This window comes from Vipera berus, assembly GCF_964194415.1.
Source record: "Vipera berus genome assembly, chromosome: 3".
NCBI lineage: Eukaryota > Metazoa > Chordata > Lepidosauria > Squamata > Viperidae > Vipera > Vipera berus.
This window is the reverse complement of record NC_138204.1, coordinates 149,123,659-149,149,249: the sequence shown is the minus strand read 5'-3', so window position 1 is coordinate 149,149,249 and position 25,591 is coordinate 149,123,659. Positions and strand designations below refer to the sequence as shown.

The window sequence follows — 25,591 nt, the reverse complement described above, 5'->3', positions numbered from 1 at the left end:
TTAGAGGTTTCTGGAAGCAAAGAAGCAATCAATCAAAGAAGCAATCAATCTCTTCAGTTCACACAAGTTCCAGTTCCCCTTATTTATCTTGTCCAACCTAGTGGATGAAATTGCCTATGATCAAACATGAGTGGTTTATACCCAAACTCTACAAGTTTGCTTTAACATCTTAAATGGGACATTATTTCAGTGATGTGACCCATAAAATGAAGAAGACAGCTCCTCTTCAGTCATCATTAATAAAGAACTCCAAATAATGAAAAGGGAGGAAAACTAGATAAGCTTACATACTCTTGATATCCTACAAAAAGAGGAACAATCCTTGCCTCTCCAGGACTCTTCTGGCATAGATAGAGCAATATTAACCCTAGATATCTAGCTATCTCAGTGAGAAAAAGAAAATTACAAGTGTTAAATTCATGGTAAAACTTCAGGCAATCCCTAAATAAGTGGAATCAGATTTACAGCTCAGGAAATTGGGATCCATAAAGAACCTATAATTATGAAAGGCCCAGCTATTAAGTTTGATGAAGATTCGGAAGCATTAAAAGAGAAGTATTATTTCTTACGAAATCAGAACGAAGACTTTTGAAGAAAAGTCATGACAAACGTATTACAAATCTGCAAGCTGAATGACTAAAATTTCAAGAGCAGTTCATCGGAAGCAACTTAAACATAAGTTTGATTCTGCCTTTGGATGTGGAGTAACAGAACCCTTTGTTAATTAAATGGAAGACTGTATTAAAAAATATCTCATTGCCAGTTGCTTATAGATTAAGAGTAAGAGACAATCCTTCACTAAAATCTGCCCCTATAATCGTCACATTTCTGATGTCTAGCACCTTCTATAACTTTTAAGACAAATTTGAAAATGAAATTTATCCAGACTTTCCTTCACAATTTTTAAGTTTAAGAAGAGACTTTGGTTTTTGCCTGCACAACAGCAAGGAACAAAAATGTTAAATACTTTTCTGTATCCAGCAATTTTCTGCCTTTCCTTTGGAGAAGAGTTCAAAAGATGTACAGGTCCATCTGCTGCTATGGAATTTTTAGAGGCTTTTTGCTAATCTAATAAATAAAATGCTTTCTTCCTTTTTCACTTTCCTTGAACAGTTGTTGCTAGTATATGACTATATTCTAGAAGTGTTTTATTCCCAGAATTAGAGGGGAAACAATGGGTGAGGGGGGGCAGTACCTTAGTGTTCTGTGACAGGCAGTTGTATTGCGAATATAATTCCTTGTTAAGACACTTATTGGTCTGTTTAAGAGAATTTAGTCACATTTAACGGCCCTTTCCAGACAGTGAACTCATAAAGCACCTGGTTCATCTGAAATACCTTTATTTTGCATGTAGAAGGTGGTTACAGCAGAGAAGGTGTGGTCAGGTGAATCTGGCCAGAGCTTTAAGGTCAAAAGACAGTAACAGGATTACTGTCCGCATGGCTTGTGTTCAGATGTTACAATGGAGGATGGAACACAAGGGAGCAAGGAGAAGGAGGAAGTCCAACCCAGAAGGGGTGGATCCTAGTACAGCATCATGAGCAGGATAGGAAATACATCACAAATGGGGAAGGCACTGGCAGACCCAATTAGCCTATTGGTAATTTCCCAAGAACAGCCACGTGGTGGCAGCACACTTAGATTAAAATGGAGTTTTAAAGTAGTTATTTTCTTTCTTCATCTTCTTTATTGTTAGTAGATATTTACAGTAGATATTTTCCTTTGTATCACATTATTACATTTTTAAAAATTTTGATTCATATCCTTTACTTAAATGTTCTTTTCTCTGAGTAAACTTGCTATTTATTCAGTTTACTGGAGTACAAGATGGCTATTAACATTTTAAATTTGATTTTGAGAAGTATTTCATCTACACAGGGGTACTGACAGTAATTAATAAAATTTGAAGAGACTTAAGATTTTTTTTAAAAAAAATATAAATTTGTAACAAGTTGGGAAAAGTATAACCAATTATAATTATGATCCCACATCACTCCTTTATACTCATTCATCCTAAAAGAAGAGATAGCTGAGCCTCCAGGAACTTTTGTTCAAGCTCTCAGTGCCACCAGGGACTCAACAGCCCCCTCCTCGCATAACCTGCCTACAATGGCCTCCTCCATCAAACACTGTCAGTAGGCTGGCCAGGGGTCGTCCTATTTTATTCAACCCCAATCCCTCTCCTGGTTCTCATTCAAGGAAAACAACTCACCCTAAACATGGGACACTCCCACCATTTTGGCCTCAGCTTGGGACCCAGAAATGCAATGGCGTTTGGAAAGGAACCATGACACCTCCAAGGAATCTGCCCTAAACTATCATTGGCCCTCTCAATCCAGCCCATCCTAACCTTCAGTCTTCTGAGTCCTTTGCAGAGTCCCAGCCAGCCTCTCAATCCACAAAGCCCATGAAAAGCAACGCACCACACCACCATCTGCCCAGGAGCAGGTTGATCTGTTGCACTGAGTCTCCCAAGAAACAAAGCATTGGCACTGAATGACATCACAAAGCCACAGCTAGGCAATTTCACAAGTCACAATGGGGCAACTTTAATCTTGGCACCAGTAACAAGCTCACTGCCAAGGTCCATGCTAGACTAACCAATAAGCAGGGTTGCCTCTTATAAAAGACAGAGTATATATCTGAAACATGTACTAATAAAACAGTAATGCCCATATACTTTAATAGGCTCTGTAGTAAATTGCTGTCCTTGAAAATACAGAAAGAGTCCTTACCTGGAGACAGAGAAACAATAAAGCATGAACTTCTCCAATGCCTGTTGTTATAGAGACATTCATACTAGCTTCATCTTACAACTAATGCATAAATATCCAGGTCGTACAGGACAATTTTACATCTCCCTGCTGCTCTCAGATATTAACCTTGCTACAACATATAATGTTGTCGGGATCTGCACAGCAAGTCTTAAAATTTATCAGGTGCGCCATAAACTAGTCTTAATGAGTATCTAATTTGGTCATTTTAGAAAGTTTTGGGTTGTGTTGTGATACATTTAATCTGTATATTAACCTTCATGCTTTCCTACACCCATCTAATGCTCATACCCCTTCTTTAAGATTACTTTTAGAAATTTTTTGTGCATATAGCTTTGCTTATCTTTTAACTTTTTATTATTTTTAAACCTTGTGGTATTTTAAAGCTTTTTAATTGACTGTATTCCTCTCTCCTTATGCTGGGCTTTGACCATAATAAAGATTTGAGTGACTGACTGATCTGTGGCACCTTAAGATCTTTTAGAGATGCAGCCCTTTATATTCAATGAACAATTCAATTGTATATGGAATTAAAATATCAAATGACGATTGGCATTATTTGCATACCTGAACTATGGAACCAAGAATTGGATTATTCAGACTTGAAAAATCACCAGACCAAGGCTTTAAGAAATGTATAACTTACTTCTTATGGTTAAGAATGAAGTCAATTGATCAGAAATATTATGTTCTGTCTGTTGGGCTCCTGTTTAAAAAAGATGGGACATCAGCTTTTTTGCACAGGCCCTATATTTTGGTTTCAAATTGTAGCATATATTAATACAATTTTGGGGAAAAAATAAGGAAATAATGCAGTAAAATAATAAAATAAAAAATAATAATAAAATAAAAGTCCACCAGTCAGGACTGTACACCATCCAGAAAGAGGACAGGGGGATCTGATGAGTGTCAAAGCCACTGTCCTGGAAGAAATCCAAAGCACCCAGAGGTTCGTCCATAAAATGGTACTCAAAGATAAGCTGCTGAGAGAATGCATGACATGGGATGAAGATCAAGCAAAGGAAGTGCCATCGCAAGACCCTGCATGGGATCTACATCAACAGATAGCTGAGGTGGCAGAGACTGGGAAATCCTGTCAATGACTGGAAAGGACTAGACTAAAACAGAGGTGCCCAAAAGGAACCCTGGTTCCATAGAGAGAGGTTTTTGTGTGGACTGGAGAGTTTGTGGTTTTGTGTATTGCCTGCATCCCACGGATGGGACTTTACTTGTTTGTGTGGACTGGTTGCTGGCATGCCGTGGCTCAGTACCAGTCCATGAACCGGGGTTGGGGACCTCTGGACTAAAAGACAGTTCTGGGGCACTGATCATAGCAGCAGCAGAATATGTAATAAGCATCAGATTTATAGAAACGGGGTCTACCACATACAATTATGTATGTTTGTTTCTAACTTTCTAACTTATCAGAAAATAAGCTGTCATTTTTAATGGTGGTAATTGTAGTCAGAAGTGATACTGGGAGCTATAAGGAAGGAGTCTGGGGGCCAAATGAGACCCAGGGGCCACAGGTTGCCTATTGTGTTCTAAAGACTCAGAGCAGCATTTATATCTCACAATAATCTAATTTCTTAAAGGCTACTGGATGCATTTATTATCTCACAAATGTATTTTTTTGTTCTCTAATAGTTCAAATTATGGGAAACATAAGTTCCATTTGTTTACTTTTACTACAAAAGACTATGTCTTGAAGATATATTTAATTTAAAGCTACTTGATGCAAACTTATAGAGATTTATATTGTGTTAATTTATGAAACACAGTACAGAAGGCTGAGAATGATTTGCATCCCATTTCTTCCCACAATTTGCTGAAATATTCATTTCCAGGTTTTCCCACCCTTTATTCCCATATTTTCTTTAGCAATGCCACAGATGTTTGGGCAGCTTGTGCTAGAAGAGACTGTTTTACCAGAAGTATATTTGTACATTTTATGGAATGTATTGTAGGTAATCTGCATGCCAATTTACATGACTGGCTGTTCATTAATACAATTAATGGCCTCTATGAATATTTATTCCTATTCAAGTTGAAGAATTGCTATGCATTACATCACTACAGCTTTGATGCAGCTGTTCAGTCAGAAAAACCACACTTTGTCAACTGCATAAGCTTCACCAATAATACAGTTGTTGCCAATGATGGATGATGAAAGTAAATAAACCTCTAGATTTTATTTAATCATGACTTGATTTATGGCTACTATCTTCAGCTCCACAATATGCTTTAGAAGAGATAATCAATCATGTACAAAAGCTGTTAATATTGTTAAAAATGTATCAACAACAATTTTAATGCACTGTGTACCTGAATACTCAAATTGATAATTTCTTGTAGTTCTTCATATCTCTAGAATATTCACAGGAATGGAAAATTATTACATCATTTCTAGACCACCAGTATAATTTGACCGTAATGGTGGTCTTTGTGTGGTCATTTGTGCAAATGCATATATGGGTCCTTTGATGCAGAAAGGAAGTTTAAGATTTGGAGTAGTGCTTAAAGGCTCCAGAAGTTGCTAAAGAGACATAGTTCCCACCTTCCTACTTGGTTCCTAAGTATGAATATATAAATCAATCAATAGCAGATTATAGTGATATAATAGAAGGTCAGATCTCGGCTCTAAGTTACCAACTGAAGAACAATAGTTACAGCTAAGCAACCTACTTTCTGTATGATCACAATTTACCAGAGGTAAATTATCTTTATTATCTATCTTTAAAATGAATTTCTTGCTGCTTCTTTCTTGCCTTGAATGTGTAGGGCCTGTTCTGTGTTTTCAAAACACTCCAATGTAGTCTCTGGTTCTTTATTTCTAGCATACTCAGCTTTTAGCACGTATGGAAATATGTTTTTATACTGGATAGTTTTTATTCTTTCAATCTGGTTTTAGCTGGCGCTCCCCTCCGGGCTCGGCTCCTAAGGGAGCAGCAGATGCTCTTCTGCCAAATAGTTTCTTAGTCTGAAGCAAGAAAAAGTCAAAGGGAGCACTCTGCCCACCTCCTTGCTGGCTTGGAGAACAGTTGCAAGACATGGGGGGGCATGGTGGAAGACATGGGGGGGCACGGTGCTCCTGAAGTCTGATGGCTCCCTTCTCCCCATCTTCTTTAAGCACAGTCATGTCATCCCCTGCCGCCTAGAGGAGGCGAGGAAGACAAACTGTTTCTTCCATGGGAGAACAACATTTTCACCTCTTCCTATAAATAGAGCTCTTCTTGTTGCCCTTACAGACCCTTTTCCCACCACGGGAGAGTCCTTACTGGCAGATTTCTTCAGGAATTCCAGGACCTTGGAAGAATGGCAGGTCATAGATGTGGAGAAGGAGCACTGACTGAATGGTGGAGAATGGAAGGATCTATATTCTTTGCAGTCATCTGGTTGTTAGCACTCTCTCTAAGATGGCCATTGAGGCCATTTGGAGGTTTACCTGCACCCTCAAGGTCACCTGAATTGTGTAAATGAGTATGGAGCTTTCTTGGAACTGCTGAAAGGACTGGGCTGTACACCGGAGGTAGGTGGTGTCGTATCCCACCTCCCTCTGTTGAAAGACATTTGTTCAATTTTAATGTAGATGGCCTCTTTGATCCCTCTTTCAAATCTATAGTCCTCTCTGTCCAGAATGTGGACTTTAATGTCTTCAAAAGAGTGGCCTTTGAAGCTTCTTGGATGTGATGACTCCCTCAGACGTTTCCCCAGATACCTCTTTAGATGCCAGCTCAGGGGAGGATGAACCAGTTCCTGGAATATTAGGAGCTGAGTTGATTGATGGCTCCAAGCAGCTGTCTGTGAGGGATTTGGCTGAAGCACAGCTGCAGCAGAACAGTCCTGAGGCTTCAGGTGAGGAAAGCATGCAGTTGTAGCTGGTCAGTGATGAGGAAGAGGATCTGCCTTCTACACCTGATCCAAGAATATGTAGGGCAGAGAAAAGGCAGGAGCAGAAAAGGTCAGCCAGATTACTCACAAGGAGAAAGCCTCGGCCTTCTTGAGGGGCTGCACTGGAAGCTGGCTATTTAGCATAGCAGAGTGATGGAGGCGATGCTGGGAACAATGTGTTTGTTTCCTAGCTGTGTCTTTTCTGGTTGTGTGATTCCTGCCTCACTTTGGATTGACACCATGCCTTGACTTGGATCGTGCCTTGGAAAATCTGGAGTCTTCTTGCCTTGTGAACTCTCTTGTGTTGTGGATTTAAGTTTGCCTGGTGGATTTATTTTGATTGAGAAACTTTCAAGTACCTTGTGGACTCTTTGGTCATTGCTCTGTGGACTAGCATTGGTCTGCTTGTGGCTGGACTTAATTGGGACAGTTCTGAGTCTTTGGTGAAGGGAATTGCTGGAGAATATTAATAAACTCACTAAGCCACAGTTATGTTTGTGTGTGAATAACCGGGACAGCACACTGGATGAGAAGCAAAACATCTTCAGAGAAAAACAAAGAAAGTCCAGGTTTTTTTTTCATCCTATATTAAATTTCTAAGGATAGTCTAAATCACTAATCTGACTCTTAAGGCTTTGCCATTAGACTTCAAATGATGTAGTGGCATACAATTCTGCCAACTTAAAGGACTGGTAAATAGCACGCTAACTTGACCATGAGGAAAAGCCCAAATGTCATACTGAATTTCAGCATTAGCAAAACCTACTATGAGAGTATGGGATCTGCAATGGATTGATTTCACACAAATTAACAAAGGAAATCAGCAAAGAGAGGCATGCAAGATGAAGATAGAACATACTTTCTTGTTAACTAATTCTGAACACAATGTGTAAACCACACATACAACAGAATGGAAATGGCATTTATAAAAATGTGAGATTAAGCTACAGCATTTTGAGACATGTGGCATGCCTTTCGTGTCACACATTTCCTTCCCCCCATTGAGGCATGTCACAACCCAGAGAACAAATCGCAGCCAAAACCCAAACTATTATTCTGTCCTTTGCTAAATTGAGACATATGTCAAAAAGCAAAGCTTCAATTCTAATATTATAAGACTATTTAAACTTTCTTGGCCAATATATGTAACCAAAAGAATCTAGAAACCACGAATGGCCCAATATGTGCCTTGAGATATAACTGGCAGCTGGTACTCCTAATTAACAGCTTCTATCTTCCAAAAGGTCAAATGGCAATAACCTTCTGATCTAGTAGCAAGATGCAACATTTTAGTTTTAAAATAGGATGTCTTTGGGGGATTTTTCCCCCCCTGCGTATTAATAGAACACCATCTGTGTGGGGTGGCAGTGACTGCATTTCACCCGTTACAACTCTAGCACCAGATGGAAACTGGGTCAGTGTGGTAGAGCTGCATTTTGTACCGATTAGAGGGTTTTACAAAAGATTAGGCAATGGCAAAAATGACACATGGCAAACAAAATAATTTGATATAGCTAGAAGCCTCATGGCAGCAACACTAGGCTCAAACCAGGCAAACAGATCCTGATCAGCAGTACAGCCAATCAGCTGAAATGTTCGGAAACCAACCCACAAGCTTGGAGAACGAATCTTCATCTTCATCTTACACCTGAGCTACAGATATTCACCACTACTGCAAATAGCTGATTTGGTTTATCATGCTTTTACTTGACCACAACCTCACTTTTACTGTTCAGATGGTTTAAGGAAGATTCGCCCCTCCATCTGGGGCAGGAATACACAACTACAGCCCCTTTATGACCTGTGGACTTCAACTCCCAGAATTCCTTAGCCAGCATAGCAGTCTGGGAGTTGAGGCCCACAAGTCATTAAGGGCCATTGTTGCCTACCCCTGCTCTGCAGAATAGCAAGGAAACAATAAGCTAGATTTCAAAATACCTATGGTGACATTCTATGAAAAATGACCTTCTGTCTGTTTCCTGTGAGAATATTCCATCATGTTCTTTCCCCTCTCTCTTCCCTTCTATCCCCTGCTATATCCTTCAGCTTCACTTGCCTCCTGGGTCCCAGCTGAAAATGCTGAGGATTTTGCACTTTCCCTTTTTAAGTTCAAAATTACACAGTTCCACCACCCTGAAAAATATGCTCAGTTAACCTCATGGAAGATAAGTAATTTCCAAATTTCCAAATTATGCAAGGGAGTCACAATTTGTTGTTAGTACAGGAAAGAAAGAAACAGCTGCTGGCACATTGAAACAGAGAAGCAAGCTCAGTGGTCTCTCTCATTTCAATCAATGCAGTTGCATCAAGGTATTGAAATTGCCCTAGTTGGTAAGGGCTTAGGCCTAGACCAGTGATGGCAAACCTTAGAGACTGAGTGCCCAAAAATTGTCCCGCCCCCACTCCGCCCACCACTCAGCCAGATTCACTCAAAAACTGTGTTACTAACTTAACAACTGCAGTGATTCACTTAACAACTGGGGCTAGAAAGGTCGTAAAATGGGGCAAAATTTACTTGACAACTGTCATGTTTAGCAACAGAAATGTTGGGCTTAATTGTGGTCATAAGTCGAGGACTACTTATAGACACTTCAACTTGTTTACAAGGGGATGGAAACAAAAGCCCTCTGCTTGGAGGTTGTTACAGAAAAAACTTTCCAGTGTGCTTATTTTAGCCCTGAGAGAGGCAATCTGGTCATCAAAGTAAGCCTCAAAGGCTCACCAATGAATGAGGCAATCAGAAAATTTGAATACCTCTCAGGTTAACTTGGTGATCAGCATAAAAGTGCTGCCTATTGATTTATTGTAAGATAGCCAAATCTAGAAGTTTGGAGAAGAGAAGAGAAAAGAGAAAGATTCTCCTAAACATTGTACCAATCTAGTTTTAAGTGCGCCTTAAAACTTGCATTCTTTTCTCTTTTCCACTTTTGTTGCCTGGATATACTCTCTCTCTCTCTCTCTCTCTCTCTCTCTCTCTCTCTCTCTCTCTCTCTCTCTCTCTCTCTCTCTCTCTCTCTCTCACACACACACACACACACACACACACACACACACACACTATATGTACTCCCAGATTTTTTTCACAACCCCATCAAAATGGGCGGCTTCAGAAAGTTATCAGATTCCCAACTGGCCTTAAAAAGGTGATCTGCTTTCTCTGCTTTCTCCCAAAAATAAAGACTAGGTTTTTGTTGTTGCTCTAAGAAAAGTAACATTGGCATTTTGAATTTTTATTTTCCTGCTTCTGTCTCCTGTTAGCTGCTTTTTCTCTTTGAATCAACTAAATTTTTGCTTGTCACCTATGTAACTGAACTTCCTCCCTGAAGTTAGGCCTTTTCCCTCACAGGGCTTATCTCGCCAACATTTGTACAGTATTCTCAGTTCACATTGCACATTTGTTTTATTTATTTGTTCAATTGTCTACTTTCTTAACACAAAGTAATAGCATTAATAAAGTAAGATCTAAGATGTGATCTGGCTTTGGGCTACATGGGGGATGGAGTTAAAAAGTCAAGTTGGAGCCATGACCACACAATCAAGGCCCCAATCAATATGAGTTGTTTTGCCATTACCTTCTTTAAGAGAATTGTGACTAAATTGGTTATTCTTAATATTTGTTTTATACTGTGTCAGGCTGCTAGAGGACAATATATTTAGCCTTGTATTTCAATGCTCACTGAATAGCTGATATTCTCATATTGCAAAATATTCTCATATTGCAAAAACCATTTACATCAAAATGGCCTACTTGACTTCACTGGCCCTCTTCTGGAAGAACTAACTGGTCGCAAGTATTGCTGCTTACATAAGAACAATACATATTCAAAATGCATTAGGCAGATAGAAAGACAGATTCAGATGATCGTTCTGTTTCTTTTCTTGTCCAAACTGTATTAAAAGGGGTTTAATCAACTCAGCTCAAAATACATGCTATTGATTCAGTTTGCCTACAAATCCAAAGCATAAATCCTCATGTTTGGATGTCACAAAGTAGGTTAGCCAAATGGATTAACATATAATCAAAATGCAAATGTAATATTTTTCCTCTCAAGCCACATACTGGTAAAGTAATTCCCTTTAACCTGTATACATTTTAATTGAGTTGTAAGTGAGGAGGAAAAAGTAAAATTTGTCCCCTATGTACTAAAACCATGGCCTCTTATGCTTAATATTAATTTGATTAATATTTTAAAATAATTTTCTGCTTGTTCAATAGAGTCAGAACTCTAGAAAGTCAGGCTATACGTACTTACAAAACCAGCCTTAGTAGAAGACACATCATCCTGATTCTAAGGGACAACATCATAGTTAGAATATTTTTTTAATTTGTTTGTGACGCAACTTTCATCTCCAGACAATGAAACAAAGTTAGACCTACATCAGCAAATTTGCAGCTCCATTTTTTTTCCAAATTAATCTGTCCCAGTGTGCATTCTTCAGATGTACTAGGTGACCAGAATTCCCAGATTTATAATAGTTAAGACTGTTCATTAAGAATATGAAAAAGTCTATTTTCCCTATTAAATGGTTTTTCTTGCACAATCACAAACTTTTATACCAAGGACAAGTGCCAGAATCTCCGACCTAGAACATATGAGATAAAGATACCACTGAGAGCATTTCCCTTACTAATTGCCTCATGACTGGGATTACTTTTCTGGGATTTTTTTTCTCTCTTCCCCTTCCTGTTCCCATCCTCCTATTCCTTTTCTATCTTGTTCTCTTTCTTCTTGTGTGTGTGGTAGTGATGACTTTGTACATCAGCATTTCATATTGGAATGACACTTCCCATTAAACAAGCCAATGAACTTCATACATCCTAGAAGAGGGGAGGAAAGGAGTTTTCTGAGGAAATTTTTGAGTATGCTTGAGCTCTGTGGTTTCTTCTTTTTAGAAGTAATATAAAGCAATTTCAATATTATGAGGAACTCTGTTGTGTGTAAAGCCATATATAAAACAGTATCTGATCTGATCTCATCCTTAATTCACATTGGTAAAGTAAAGACAGGGTTGCAATCATTTCCAAGTTGTTATGCAAATGTATATGGGTATTTTTAATATGTTTTTTCACCTCCTTTAACGCTGTAATTTAAGCATTTTTAGAAATTAGAGAGACCCCTTGAAAAACATGTTTCAGTCTCCTGGCAGGAGGGGGTTCATTTGCCCTGGGCTTCAAAATGAAAGGCAGGGGCTCACCTTTACATTCTTGAGAACTTATTTAATTTAAAAGATTTATATTATGTGTCACTTTTTGTGCCTTGCATTATTTTTGTATGTTATTTAGCCATCACTTATGCTGGATGTGACAACCATAGGATCCATTTCATGATAAGGTGGCTTCTGAGCACTAATCATTCATAATATGTAGTGATAAAGAATGAATAAGTATTGGATGTATGCTTCTTTAATAGTAATTTGATTAAAATTACAGTTATGAGAATAAAAACTAACACAACAATAAAAAGAAAAGAAAGAAAAAAACAAGAATAAAGGAAAAGAAAAGACATATATAAAGAAATTACTTCCCTCTTCACCACAACCACAATTTTAGTAACATCACCTTCTCTTAAAATACAATGATCTCTTCTTCCCTTATCCCATTTCTTATTTATAAACAAATCCTTAAAGGCTCCTCATTTTAGTTCTGATGTCAGAAAAAGTTCATTAACCCTGTTTAAACCTTGATCAAATAAGCCGACTTTATATTCCTTTCTTTTGCTTTTAGTAATCTTAAGCTTTAGACTCTTCAGAAAATATCCTCAGACTTGATTACTTTTCATTTTTTCTTTATCTCTTCTCAGAAAGTTCTTCAAAGCTTTAACAAGACTGTTTTGTAAATCCACCACAGGAAAATTATCCAGGTCAGTCTTTTATGTTGTTATTTGTATATTCCTTATATAAACCATTATTAAAACATCAGCTGGTTCCTTTCTGCGTTCAGTGTAACATCTTTTTCCCTGTCATTCATGTACTCTGTCATTTTTAAATCTAGTTTCAGATGAGTCTCAGTGTTGTCCAGTAAAATTTGTTCTTTCATAATGTCTTTTAAACATTGTATGTTTATAGAGGCAGACATCTTAGAACTAACTTCTGAATCCATTATTCAAAAATATATTTCAATATGTCTAATGTTAAAATATTTTGCTTCATTTTGTATCTGTGAGTCAAATTTAAATATTCTTTTTCTTTAATAGCAGTCTTTAGTTCCATCTAGTTCCCTCTACTCTCCAATTTTTAAACTTTTACATTATTATTTTTTAAAGAATTCAGAACAAAAAGACTTTCACATGGGATGGTTTCTGTATAATTAATTCTAAACTCTTGTTTCAAATTTACCTGTAACTTTCCAAAATCAAAGTTCTAATCACCCTTTTGCTGTTTATTTAAAAAACTTTTGTTTTGGACTTCCGGGTGGCAAGGCTCTGTTGCCGGCAGCCATTTAGGCTGTCAGCCCCGTCGTTCCATAGAACCGCCAAAAACAGTGCCGATCAGCTGTTTTGGCCGCTCGGAAGCCTGCTCCTCGGGAGAAGAGGAGGGGGTGAGCGCCCAGGCAGGGGTAGAGCTCTCCCAGACTGCCAGAGTTGAAACTCTGGTGGTTGAAGGATTGAGCCCCCCCCCAAAGCCTGAGTCTGCTCCGGACCTCGGGACGCCTCTGCTCCAGGGCTTTGGAGCAGAGCAGGATGCAGCAACCATCCCTGCCAGTGAGAGTGAACTTTGGATTACTTGGATGCAGGCAGAGCTGTACAGGATAATTATGTCAGAGCAAGTATATGATCTTTAACTCAGTGGATTTTGTGGAGACTTTTAAAAGTGAAAGTGTGCAACAGAATTGAGTGGGCGAAAATGGCTGCCAAATCATCTAAAGTTCCCAGAAGCACGGGGGCTTCCCCGGTGCAGCAATCTTCGTTACAGACCTTAATGCCCCCCCCCCTGTACCTGCGCCTGCACCAGCTTTGACAGTAAAAGATTTGCAGGATGTTTTGCAAGAGGCTTTGAAAAAGCAATCCCAACAATTAGCTGAACTTATGGAGGAGAAGCTTACAGAAATGAGGGCAGACATCTTACTTGCATTTCAAGGCATGGCCGTTTGTATTGAATGTTTGGATGAGAGAGTGGAAGAACTTAGCCAAAATAATATCAGATTAGATGCTAAAATGACGGATGCTGAAACTGTGATGGATAAGATTGATGATGATTTAACCTTGGTGCAGTACCGCGAGATGGAGTTCACCGTGAGAATCAGAGGTTTAAAAGAGGATTCTAAGGAAAATTTGAAAAAAATAGTTTCAGAAGCCCTTGAAGATATTATGGTGGATATAGATAAAATATTTTGTGTTAATTCATGGATTGCAAGACAAAGGAAATTACCTAGAGATGTGGTGGTTTATTTTACAAAGAGAGCAATTAGAAATGAGGTTATTCAAGCTTTTTATAATAGTAAATTCGCAATTGCAGAGCAAGAAGTTTTAATTTTAAGAGATCCCTCCAAGAATTTTAAGGAGAAGGAAGGAGTTTGCTTTTCTGGCAGAAGAATTAAGAAGACGGGAGATTCAGTTCAGATGGGAGATTCCAGTGGGTATGGTGGTGATGTATGCAGGCACGAGACATCGTCTTCTTACAGTGTTAAAGGGACGTGATTTCTATGCTAATATTTTAAAGGCAGTCCCTATACCATTTTTTGAATCTAAAAAGAAGAATGGTGAAGGAGAGCATCAACCACAAAGTGAGAGCACACAAGGTTGTAAAAAACAGATGAAGGAATTTTTTAAAATTAATATGCATAAAGGTACTTCTATTGAGATGGTTTGGGATGCAGGTAAAGCTTATATGAGAGGTGTATTAATATATTTGAACAATAAACATAGACGTAAATTGGAATTTAGGAGGAAAGAATTAGAGGATGAAATTAAGGAAAAAGAAAAGTCTTTAATTCTGAATCCATCTGATGGGAAGATCAAAGAGGTAATTACTTTATTAAGGGGTCAGTTTGATAAGTTAATGGCAGATCAAGTGGCAACTAACTTACGGTATGTTAGACATAACACTTTTTGTAATGCTAATAAACCAGGTAGATGGTTAGCTTACTTGTTAAGGAAGAAGCAAAGGGCTTCTAATATAGATAGAATAGAGCATAAGGGCAAAGTAGTGTACCAGCAGAGTCTTATTAAAAAGACTTTTGTTGATTTTTATTCTAAGTTGTATGCTAGAGATAAGATTAGAGATGTAGATATAGATGATTATTTGACAAAAGCTAATATTCCTGTTCTTACCCTAGAAGAAAAGGAAGGGATGAATCAATTGATAACTGATGAAGAAATTTTTTTAGCAATCAAACAATTAAAAGTGGGTAAAGCGCCGGGTACTGACGGTTTGACTGCCGTGTACTATAAAAACTTACGGTTAGAAATGGTGGAACCTTTAAGGGAATTGTTTAAGACAATTCAAATGGGAGGAGGGGTACCTCCATCCTGGAAGACTGCTTTTATTTCCTTGATTCCGAAGGAAGATCAGGATGTCACCCAAGCTAAAAATTATAGGCCAATATCGCTTTTCAATACTGATTATAAGATATTTGCAAAAATCTTAGCTAATAGATTAATGAGGGTAATACAACAAGTGATTCAAGTTTCAAGTTTCAAGTTTTATTTAATTTGTATACCGCCCTTCTCCTTGGTAGGGACTCAGGGCGGTTCACAGGTGATCAAACTGGATTTATAAGTGGTAGACAAATGAAGAATAATGTGAGACATATTGTAGATTTATTGGAATTTTTGGAAAGAAACAATCAGATCCCCGCAGCGTTGATCTTTTTGGATGCTGAAAAAGCCTTTGATCAATTGGATTGGCAATTTTTGATGAAAGTATTAGAGAAAATGGAATTTGGGGACAAATTTTTACAACCAATTAGGGCAATATATCAAAAGCAAACAGCCCGTATAATAGTTAATAATAGTTTGACTGAACTATGTAATATTGAAAAGGGTACAAGGCAGGGGTGCCCGTTGTCACCTCTATTATTTGTTTTAACATTAGAAATATTACTGATTAAAATATGTGACTCGGAAAAAATTAGGGGAATTCAAATAAGAGACCAGGATTATAGATTGAGGGCATTTGCAGATGACCTGGTTGTTACAGTAACTCAGCCAGATTATTCAGTTGTAGAATTGATGGAGATAATAATGCTATATGGGAAAGTTTCTGGATTTAAGATCAATATACAAAAAACTAAAATATTGTCTAAAAATATGACAGTATCAGAAAAGGCTGTTTTAGAAGAGCTAACGGGATTTGAAATAGTTAAAAAGATTAAATATTTGGGGATATATCTGTCAGCCTCAAATGTGAAGTTATATAAAAATAATTATGAAATGTTATGGGGAAAAATACAAAAAGAATTAGATAGTTGGAAAAAATTACAATTATCTTTATTGGGAAGAATTGCAGCAGTGAAAATGAATGTTTTGCCAAAATTTTTATTTTTATTTCAAATGATTCCTATACTTAAAAAGGATTTAAATTTGGAGGAATGGCAAAAAGGAATTAATAAATTTGTTTGGGCAGGGAAAAAGCCACGAGTTAAATTTAAGATAATGCAAGATACGCGTGAAAGAGGTGGTCTTAAAATGCCTAATTTTAAATTATATTATGAGGCTGCTGCTTTGTCAACGATAAGTGACTGGTTTAATTTAACACAAGGGAGATTATTAAATCTTGAGGGTCATGATTTGTTATTTGGTTGGCATGCATATTTATTGTATGATAAGAAGGTGGATAATGTGTTTAAGATACATATTTTAAGGTATGCTCTGTTGCGAGTTTGGAAAAAGTATAGACATAAGTTAAATTATAAGATACCCATTTGGGCAATACCTAAACATGCAATAGAAAATATAAATGTGGGATTTAAACATGATGAGACTACATATAAGGAAATCTTAAGTTTAGAGAGGAATGTATGGCAATTAAAGCCATATAATATTTTAAAAGAAGAAAAGATTGTACAAACTTGGTTTCAGTATGGGCAATTACAGGCTAATGGAAAGAGGACCAGAAAGTTGGTTTTTTGATGACTGATGAAAATTTGGTAAAACAAATTAGAGATCAAGGTCAAGCACATATAAAAAGGCTATATAATGCATTGATAGAAATTGATTCAGAAACGGAACTTGTTAAAGATTGTATGATAAAGTGGGCTCAGAATTTTCAAGAAGTTATAACAATGGATACTTGGGAAAAGATCTGGGTTAGAAATGTAAATTTTACACAGGCCCAAAATTTAAGAGAGAATTTTTACAAAATGTTTTATAGGTGGCACTTAGATCCTAAAAAATTAGCAAGTATGTATCCGAACTGCCAGCCCAAATGTTGGAGGTGTGGTTGTGAGGATGCAACGTATTTTCATATATGGTGGCCTTGTAAAAAGGTTAAAGCTTTTTGGATTAAAATTTGGTGGAATATGCAAAAGATATTTAAGAAAAGGATAAAGTTTTCTCCGCAATTGTTTTTATTGGGTATTATTACAGATACTACTGTTATAGATACTAAGTTGATGTTGAATTTAATTATGGCAGCGAGACTTTTAGTAGCGCAATATTGGAAGAAGGAAGAACTACCAACTATAGAAGAGTGGACTTTAAAAGTTTCTAACTTGGCGGAAATGGCAAAGATTTCAGCGTATTTGAAAGACCAATCGCAACAGAGATACATTGTGGAATGGAGGAGATGGATTGAATATATTCAGAATAAATATGGGACTAAAAAGTTTCATTTAGCATTTGAACAGTAGTGGATCTATATGATGTATAATTAGTTAGTAGTTATTTTATTAATATTTTGATGATGGAGAGTTAAAGTGCGACAGAATTTAATGTTTTATTGTTATTAGCATATTTTAGATTATGCTTGTTTGTATTTTTATACCCTGTATTCAGCTCTGGGAAGTCGGGGAGGGGGGAGGGGAGGGGAGGGAGGGATTGGGGAGAGGGGAGGGGGAGGAGGAGGGGTTTTGTATTCAAAAATGTATTGTAAAACTTTTCAATAAAAAAAACTTTTGTTTTAAAAAAAGTCCAAATTTGTATTTAAAATTTCTTTCACTAAGGATTGAAGGAAACTCACCTGGTGTTTTCAGACTTGCTGATCCAAAGGTTTGTATTAACTGGAAAGCAGTTAACAAGCAATTTCTGAAAGTGATTAGAAAATGAAGTATGTGAACTTAGTGTCTCTTCAAAGGCACCAACTATGGTCTGAATAAGATGGTTATGCTCTTGTCCCCCAGATCTCTAAACTCACCTGAGATCACTATCTTGTGGTCTCTTTATGAAGAACAATTGTCTGAAATACTTGTGGGCAATCTCAAGTCCTGACCTTGTCCAGAGAGGAAGTATCAAAGAGCTGGTTTACTTGTCAGCTCTTCATTTCATTTTGATCATTGGCTCCACTTTTCACAGAGCCATCTTCAGTCCACCATTTTTTCCCATGGGCACAAAGTTTGTGATATCGTCTGAAGATATTGTGGTCATTCATATATAGTATAAACACTGCACTCCCTTTCTCTGTTCTACTACCATATGCAGTCCAGAGCATTTAAAGAAGATTTTTCTTCTTATCTTGGCATGACAAGAGTGCCAATCATGTATTTGAAACTATGTACATTCAGATATTTCTTGCTGGTGTTCCAATACTATAAAATGACTGTCAGAGCCTCCTTGGATGTGTATGCAGCACCATATCTTGTTTCTTACAACAAATTATTAAGGCAACACATGACTCAGTCCACCACAAAGGAAGTGGTCTAGTGATAATCATACAAGCTCTCATTATCAGTACAATAACATTATCATACCCTTTACACAACAAAAAGCTTATTCAGGGAGGGGAAATGACATGAATAGTTGCCTAGTAACTTTACAAACATTCTTTATCACTTCTGAAGTACAGTTGGGAAGATGTGACTAACTCTCTGCTACTCAACAGTAGAATCCTCTCTTTGCCTTCATTAGTGGACTCATGCCAACATGTAAGCACCTGACCCTATCAAAAGAGGTTCCATGGCATCCTGAAATTGTCTCATTTCAAGCTGAACTTATGTGCTAGAGACTTAATAACACTTATTCACAACTGGACAAGGGAACCGAAAACATTAGAAATCAGAAACATTATTGTTCTAGGAATGAGGCTAAAATTGGGTGAAAAGACGCATGGAAAAACATGCCTCTTTGTGGGCTATGACTGACAGAACAATTGTTTCCTACTCTTCATGTAATCTTCATTCCAATGTTTCTTTCCATAACTGATGTTTCAAAGGGTATCCTAACATCCTAGCGGAAGATGGTGACTGTAACTCTACATTTGAAATCCTGCCCTTTCCATGATGCATGGAAAGAAGGAGTGGGCTTCAGTTACATGGCTGTGACAATCAACTTGAGACTCCTGGACATTCTTGTCTTCTAATAAAAAAAATAAGAAGCTGGACAATTTATTTTGCTATAAAAGCAGCCCAAAAGCCATAAGGTGGTGTTATTAAACCTGTTCCCCCATTTATGTTTGTGATATGAAACAAAGTGTGTATTAAAATCCAACAAGTACTGTAATAATCCTGTTGGGTGCTTTGATTTGTGCTTTCTCCATTACACTTTTTTTTTCATTATGTACATGGGAGACTTGTAAATGCTCTAATATTCTATCTTTGGAAGATGAAGCTGACAGTCCCAAAGCACTGTGGGTCTTTTATTGCCTGCCTACTTGATAGTTTTCAAACAGACAGCATGTAACTTTCAAATGTTATCTGCATGAATAATTTGAAATACAAGCCTTTTGTACCCTTTTAATAGCATTTTTTAAAACTGACAGTTCTAAAATTTTATGATTATGGAGGAAAAAAGTACTTTCCTGAACTGCCTAGGCTCTGTGTCTGACAAATAAGATAACAAACAAAGAAATACAATAATATTTTATTCCTCTCAGCCTTGCGATTATTTAATATTAGTCAAGCAGAATATTGGTGGCTATCTAAAGTATACAAAACTCAGTTGTTGATGTTAATATTTTGAAACATTCTGCAATACACAGTGTGCCTTTAAACCTTTAAGCTTTCAGATAAATTAATCCCTTTTGAATAAACATTTCACACTGATGATTTGCAGTGTATGTTTTTCAGCATGTAATATTTCAAGAACAGTTCTGTTTTAATAAAAGTTTATCCATCCTTGAAACTCACTACACATGTCACTGATTATTTAATATTCTGTGTAATTTGAGATTACATGGAATATTATGCCCTCATACGAATATAATAATCCATTTTTTAAAGCAGGCGGTCCTTTGAATCCTAACCTCTTACACAAATCATCTCGCTCCCTACAAATCCCAAGAAGCATTGCTCTCAGAACATGAACTGTTTTCTTGTGATCTTCTGAAAACTATTTGGCTTCCACGTGGTTTGACCAAAGATGAAAAGCAATTAACTTTGGAGTATTCTTTATGAGAGAGAATTGGGAAGCCATACTTTTCTTTCATTCCCATTCTATCTCAGTTAAATAAGCTCAATCAAAATATATGCCTGCAATATGAAGGGATGCCAACTGGGGTCAGTATATGGGTAGATATACAACGCCCACCCCACTATCAATGAGCCCCTAGTTATCAATCAATTAATAATAAGAACTCGGATGAAAAAGTTCCTAGATACATAGAACTTATGAGTGTGTTAAGATGCACATACAGTGACAAACATTTGCAGGCACTCTGACTCCATGATTACAAACCTCTAAGGCTGCCAGATACACACCAGGTGTGATGTAGAAGAATTTCTACCACAAGCTGCCCTGGAAACAAATTTAGGATTCTTACTCTTGCCACCTTTCACACAAAATGCTATTGTCCAGTAAACTCCATTAATGTCCTTCCTCCCAAACTCATTAATTAATTGGTTTAGAGAAAGAATGGGTTGTTGAAAATGGTGTGCAAACCCCAGTTTTTACAGGAAAAAAAAGGAACTTTTGTTGCATTTTTTTAAAACTATGGCAGAGAAATTGCATATCAAAGAATGAAAGCAAAATGATTTTTCATAGAACGAGAGTTCTTGAGCAATTGACATTAACAATTATGTTAGTTAGCTGAAGATATGTCGAAAGCCTCCATATGTTGTCAGACATTGGAAACATTCATGAATATGAAATTTTCGATGATGTTTATAATGTGTACAAAAACATCAAACTGAAATACTGCTCTACTAACATAGGCAATAAAACATGATAGTGTAATATCTATCAGGCACATACTTGTCTAAACCTATGCGTTGTCCAGTGCTAACTTATATTCTTTGATATTAATCATAAACCTGGAAAGTCCCTGTAGGCCATCTAGACCAACCATCTGAACACTGCCAAAGTATCAGCAGTGCATAGCTGTGAATTCCCGACTTGTATTCCTGTGAAAGAGATCTTCTAGTATTCTAGAAAAAAGGATCTTCTTCCACTCATCTTCTAGTAAAAGATTCCACCATCAAACTCTTCTTGCCATCAAGAGATTTCTGCTAAAAAAAAATTATCCAAACTATAACTCATTGTGTTTTCTGTCTCTTCTCCACTAAAGATACTGAATTCTTCTTCAATTTTTTTCTCATAGAACTTGTTTTCTATAGTCCTAGGTGTACTGGATGAAAGTGCTATACTTGAAAAAACATTCACATTTTATGCAACAGCACAGGATAAATATTCTGATAATCAACTGTTCTATCATATAGCCCACTGGAAACCAGTTTGCTAACAAGAATATTAGATGAAACTAGGCAATCCATGCTCTATCTATTGGGACATTGTTTCAGAGATATTTCCTTACCTAAACAGAGAGTTAGAAGGCGCACAGATAGAAGAAAAAGCAGTGGGAGCAGCAAGGATTTCCAACTTCCTACTGGCTTCCCCATTGAGTTTCCTTGCGATAATCTGACAAGGAGCATGGATAATCCTTCCTTCCTTCCTTCCTTCCTTCCTTCCTTCCTTCCTTCCTTCCTTCCTTCCTTCCTTCCTTCTTTCCTTCCTTCTTTCTTCACTCCCCTTCCTTCCCTTCCCCTCCCTTCCGTTCTCTTCCCTTCCCAGCAGGCAGATAACTAGCTTTTGCTGGATGTGGGAGGAAGTGAGGAATTTTGTGGAAGGCTGGGAAACTGCTATGGAACATTGAAAATGAAGCTCGTATGACCACAGCAGCCCAGCAGCACATCAGCACCCAGTAACAATGAAGCAGCCCCAACTTCCTCAAATTTCATTCCTTCAGGAGTCATGAGGTCCCCAATTTTGGACACATTCTGTAAGCTAGCTCATTTGAGATAGCTTGCTTCAAAAGTCGTTGCCCTATGATGCACCATATCATCTAGTTAAAGGTCATGATGAGGGTTTTTAGTACTATATAGATTCTCATTTGCTTTGCTGATACCAACTAAATTGCATTCACAACACTTCCCAAATTTATTAAAGCAGTAACCCAATTAAAAAGAATAGATAAAATCTGCACAACACAAGAATTTGTTCTTGAGAAATCCATGCTAGCTTCTACTAATTGCTGCACTATTTGAAGCTAGCTTAACAATTTGGTGTAGAAGGTTACAAAAGTACTTGGAGTTGCCTAATCAGATATTTTAAATGTCGGGTTTCTCTGAAGTTATCTTCACATGAGTTATTCTATAGCTACTATCATTTTGTTTAAAACAAGATCCCTTTTATTTTGATTTGGGTAGCCAAGAAAATGTTATTATCTGTTTAGATACCACATTACCCAAGAAGTTAGAGAATAATTTGAAACTTATCTCATTGTCTCCTTTTTCCTTACAATCTGATTGATTTTGGCTTTGCTCTTTGCAATATAGATTCTTTGGCTCTTTTAGACCAATTTGATTTTATCTATGATTGCACTGATGAATGCATTTATTACGTTACCTCTTTGCTTACTGTGATGGTACAGAAAATTCCAGTAAGGAATAGTTGAAGGAATTGGATACACAGAAGTTCCATAGGAGAGGGGTGGGGTGGGAAATGATAGGTTCATTCTTATGAAATACTTAAAAGCCAGAGACACAAAAAGGGCAAATGCCTGCCTGAGCAGGGTAAGGTCTCATTTTTATTATTTATTTATTTATTTATTTGTTTGTTTGTTTGTTTGTTTGTTTTTATATACCGCCCTTCTCCCGAGGGACTCGGGGCGGTGTACAGAGTAAGGTAGGTATACAGTTGAACAATAGTCAGAAACAATAGTAATAACAACTGAGACCCCAAGAGCTATCAGGCCAGGCCGGACTGCTGGAACAGGTAAGTTTTTAATTCGCGCCGGAAGGTGCGGAGGTTGGGGGCCATCCGGATTTCGGTAGGCAAGCAGTTCCAGAGGGTTGGCGCACCCACTGAGAATGCCCTCCCCCTGGGGACCACCAGCCGACATTCTTTGAGCGGTGGCACCCTGAGGAGGCCCTCTCTGTGGGAGCTCACAGGACGGAGGGGTGTTGACGTTGGCAGAAGGTGCTCCCGTAGGTAGTCCGGACCCATGCCATGTAGGGCTTTGTATGTCATTGTTAGCACCTTGAATTTCACTCAGAAGGCAACCGGAAGCCAGTGCAGCTCACAGAGGAGAGGTGTGATATGGGAGTATCGGGAGGCCCCCAAAAGTGTCCGTGCAGCTGCACTCTGCACCAGTTGAAGCTTCCGAGTGGCTCTCAAGGGCAGGAGAATGATAGTAATGCCTCCTTCTGAAATTTTTCTGGAAAAATTACTCGTCAGGGGATGATTGTGAGCGACTTTGCAGGAAAACAGTTTGCTTTTTAAATCCTAACTTTGACATCATCTGGCTCCCTGGGTAGGATTAGTATTGATCCAGTCAATCATAGTTCAAGAAACCAGAAGCTTTTAACCCAGTTTTGGACTTACATAACAACATGTTATCGGGTGTAACTTAAGAATTGAAACAGTAGAAACTAAGCTGATACTCATCCATTCACAAATTAAGATTTTCTATTTTGGTTTTTATTTCTGATGTTCATCCGTTGAACAGAGGTTTTTTTTTTAAGATCATGTCCTTTGAAAAATTGTGCTTGTAATTCATGCTCAAATCCTATGCTGACAGTTGTATGAAGAAAGCTGTTCATATCTCTGGTACATTTGATACTTGCTGATCCTGGTATTTGTAAAACCTTCGTGGTCACTTTGACTACAAACATGCTGTCATTTCCCTTTTTCAAACTACATAAAGGGCGGACAAAAACATCTTAGACTTCCCTCAACAAGGAGGAAGTGATGTCATCTCTTCAAACGCCAATAAGGAAGAGTTCTTGGTTTTTGATAGGAATTATAGGCCTGATTAACATCTGACTCTTGGTAAGGAAAAAGCAGTACAGTATCAGATACCATAAAGGAAAAGCTTTTCAATGGATCAAATACTCAAAAAAATACCGTTTAATTTTCAGAACTGAAAGAGTATAAGGGAGTTTTTGCTACTGTGTTGTAGAAGTGATACGAAGACAGAGATGGAAGCAGTAAAATCCAGGTCCCAGTTTGGAGATGGAGGACTTTTTGAGAGGGGAAGAACAATGCTGAATCTTCAGAGATCAATAAAGTAGAAGCAGTCCTTACTTTGAGCATTTTTGTCTTGAAAATGACAATATCCGTGATCACAACATGAAGGCTTTATGTCCTACAATTAAACTACAGGGTGACTGCTATGCACTGATGACTTAATTATATTAGGCACTAGCAGATACAACTGTGTCATTTTTAGTGTGATACCATTTGATTGCTTAATACCACAGCAGCACTCAGAGCAGTTATGAAATACAGTACTTCCCTTCTTACAAAAAATTGCTTACTTTTCTAAAAAGTATGTCAAATATTTTTCAACATTTCCCCCCCCCCCAAAAAAGGGTAACATGTTTACCATTTCTGGATTCTTTTAAGAATAGAACTTTTTTTGTGAGGGGGGGAGTGTGTCAGCTCTATTAGTAAACATATAATACCAGTCTATAACAGTGATTTCAATAATGATAGAATCTTCCCAAAGTAAAATAATACTTTCCATGAAGAAATGGATGTTAAAAAGGAATGAAAAGAAAATTCAGGAAGTATGAATTCTATCAAGTAGAATGATAGAATTTCATTATAACCACCAGATGTTTGCTGAAACAATAGAAAGATTCTTGTGATGATGCTGGCGTAAAAAGGCATTTAAAATTTGTTAAGGCTCTGGAAAACCAAGTATATGACTGAAATTTGAAAAAAGATGTAGAATTTTTGACACTACTCCAGGTGAAGCAAATTCTCAAGAAATCCTCTTCAATCAATGAGATGAGCCTACCAAGTAAACAGTCATTTCTGGCTAAAGCTCACTAGCAACAGCTGTTAATTCTACTGATAAACAGATTTGTTTTCTGCTTGTCAGTGAGCTCCTGGAACAGATGCAAAACTAAAAAACAGATCACTGAAACATGGAAGTAAACGCGTCAGGTTGAAAAACTGTAGAAGTGGCTTATTGCAATAGTACCTGTAATTCCAAATTGTTTCTTATTGTCTCATATATGGTCTTATCCAGTGCTTTTTTTGCAAAAGAAAAAGGTGCCGGAACTCACACATGTCATACAACCCGCCTTGCTTACCCTACAAGGTTCCATCCAAAAAAGGTGCCAGAACTCCGTTCTGAGCGTTCTATGAGGAAAAAAGCCCTGGTCTTATCCTTATCCTATAACTATCTTCATAAAAAGGAATGCAATAAATAAATAAGTGTTGATTCAAAATGACCTTTTCCTTTTGGGACCCTGTTAATATTTATAATAAAGGAAGAACTTAAACACAGACTTGCAAGACAGTTGCTTCAGGTGCACTTATCCAGAAATACTTACTGGTATTTTAAAATGCAGTCTTATGGAGACTTACTTACTTACTTACTTACTTACT

The 25,591-nt window shown here is 37.4% G+C and overlaps 1 long non-coding RNA gene across 1 annotated transcript in view; it reads left to right on the top strand.

The window, feature by feature from the left end:
- The window catches only part of LOC308665129, a 29,702-nt gene extending 12,395 nt beyond the window's left edge, over positions 1 to 17,307 (top strand). Inside the window, exons 2-3 of the long non-coding RNA XR_014025827.1 lie at positions 12,467 to 12,526; positions 17,240 to 17,307. This is a non-coding gene — a long non-coding RNA (uncharacterized lncRNA). The remainder of the gene's footprint in view (positions 1 to 12,466; positions 12,527 to 17,239) is intronic.
- Positions 17,308 to 25,591: the final 8,284 nt, after the last annotated feature.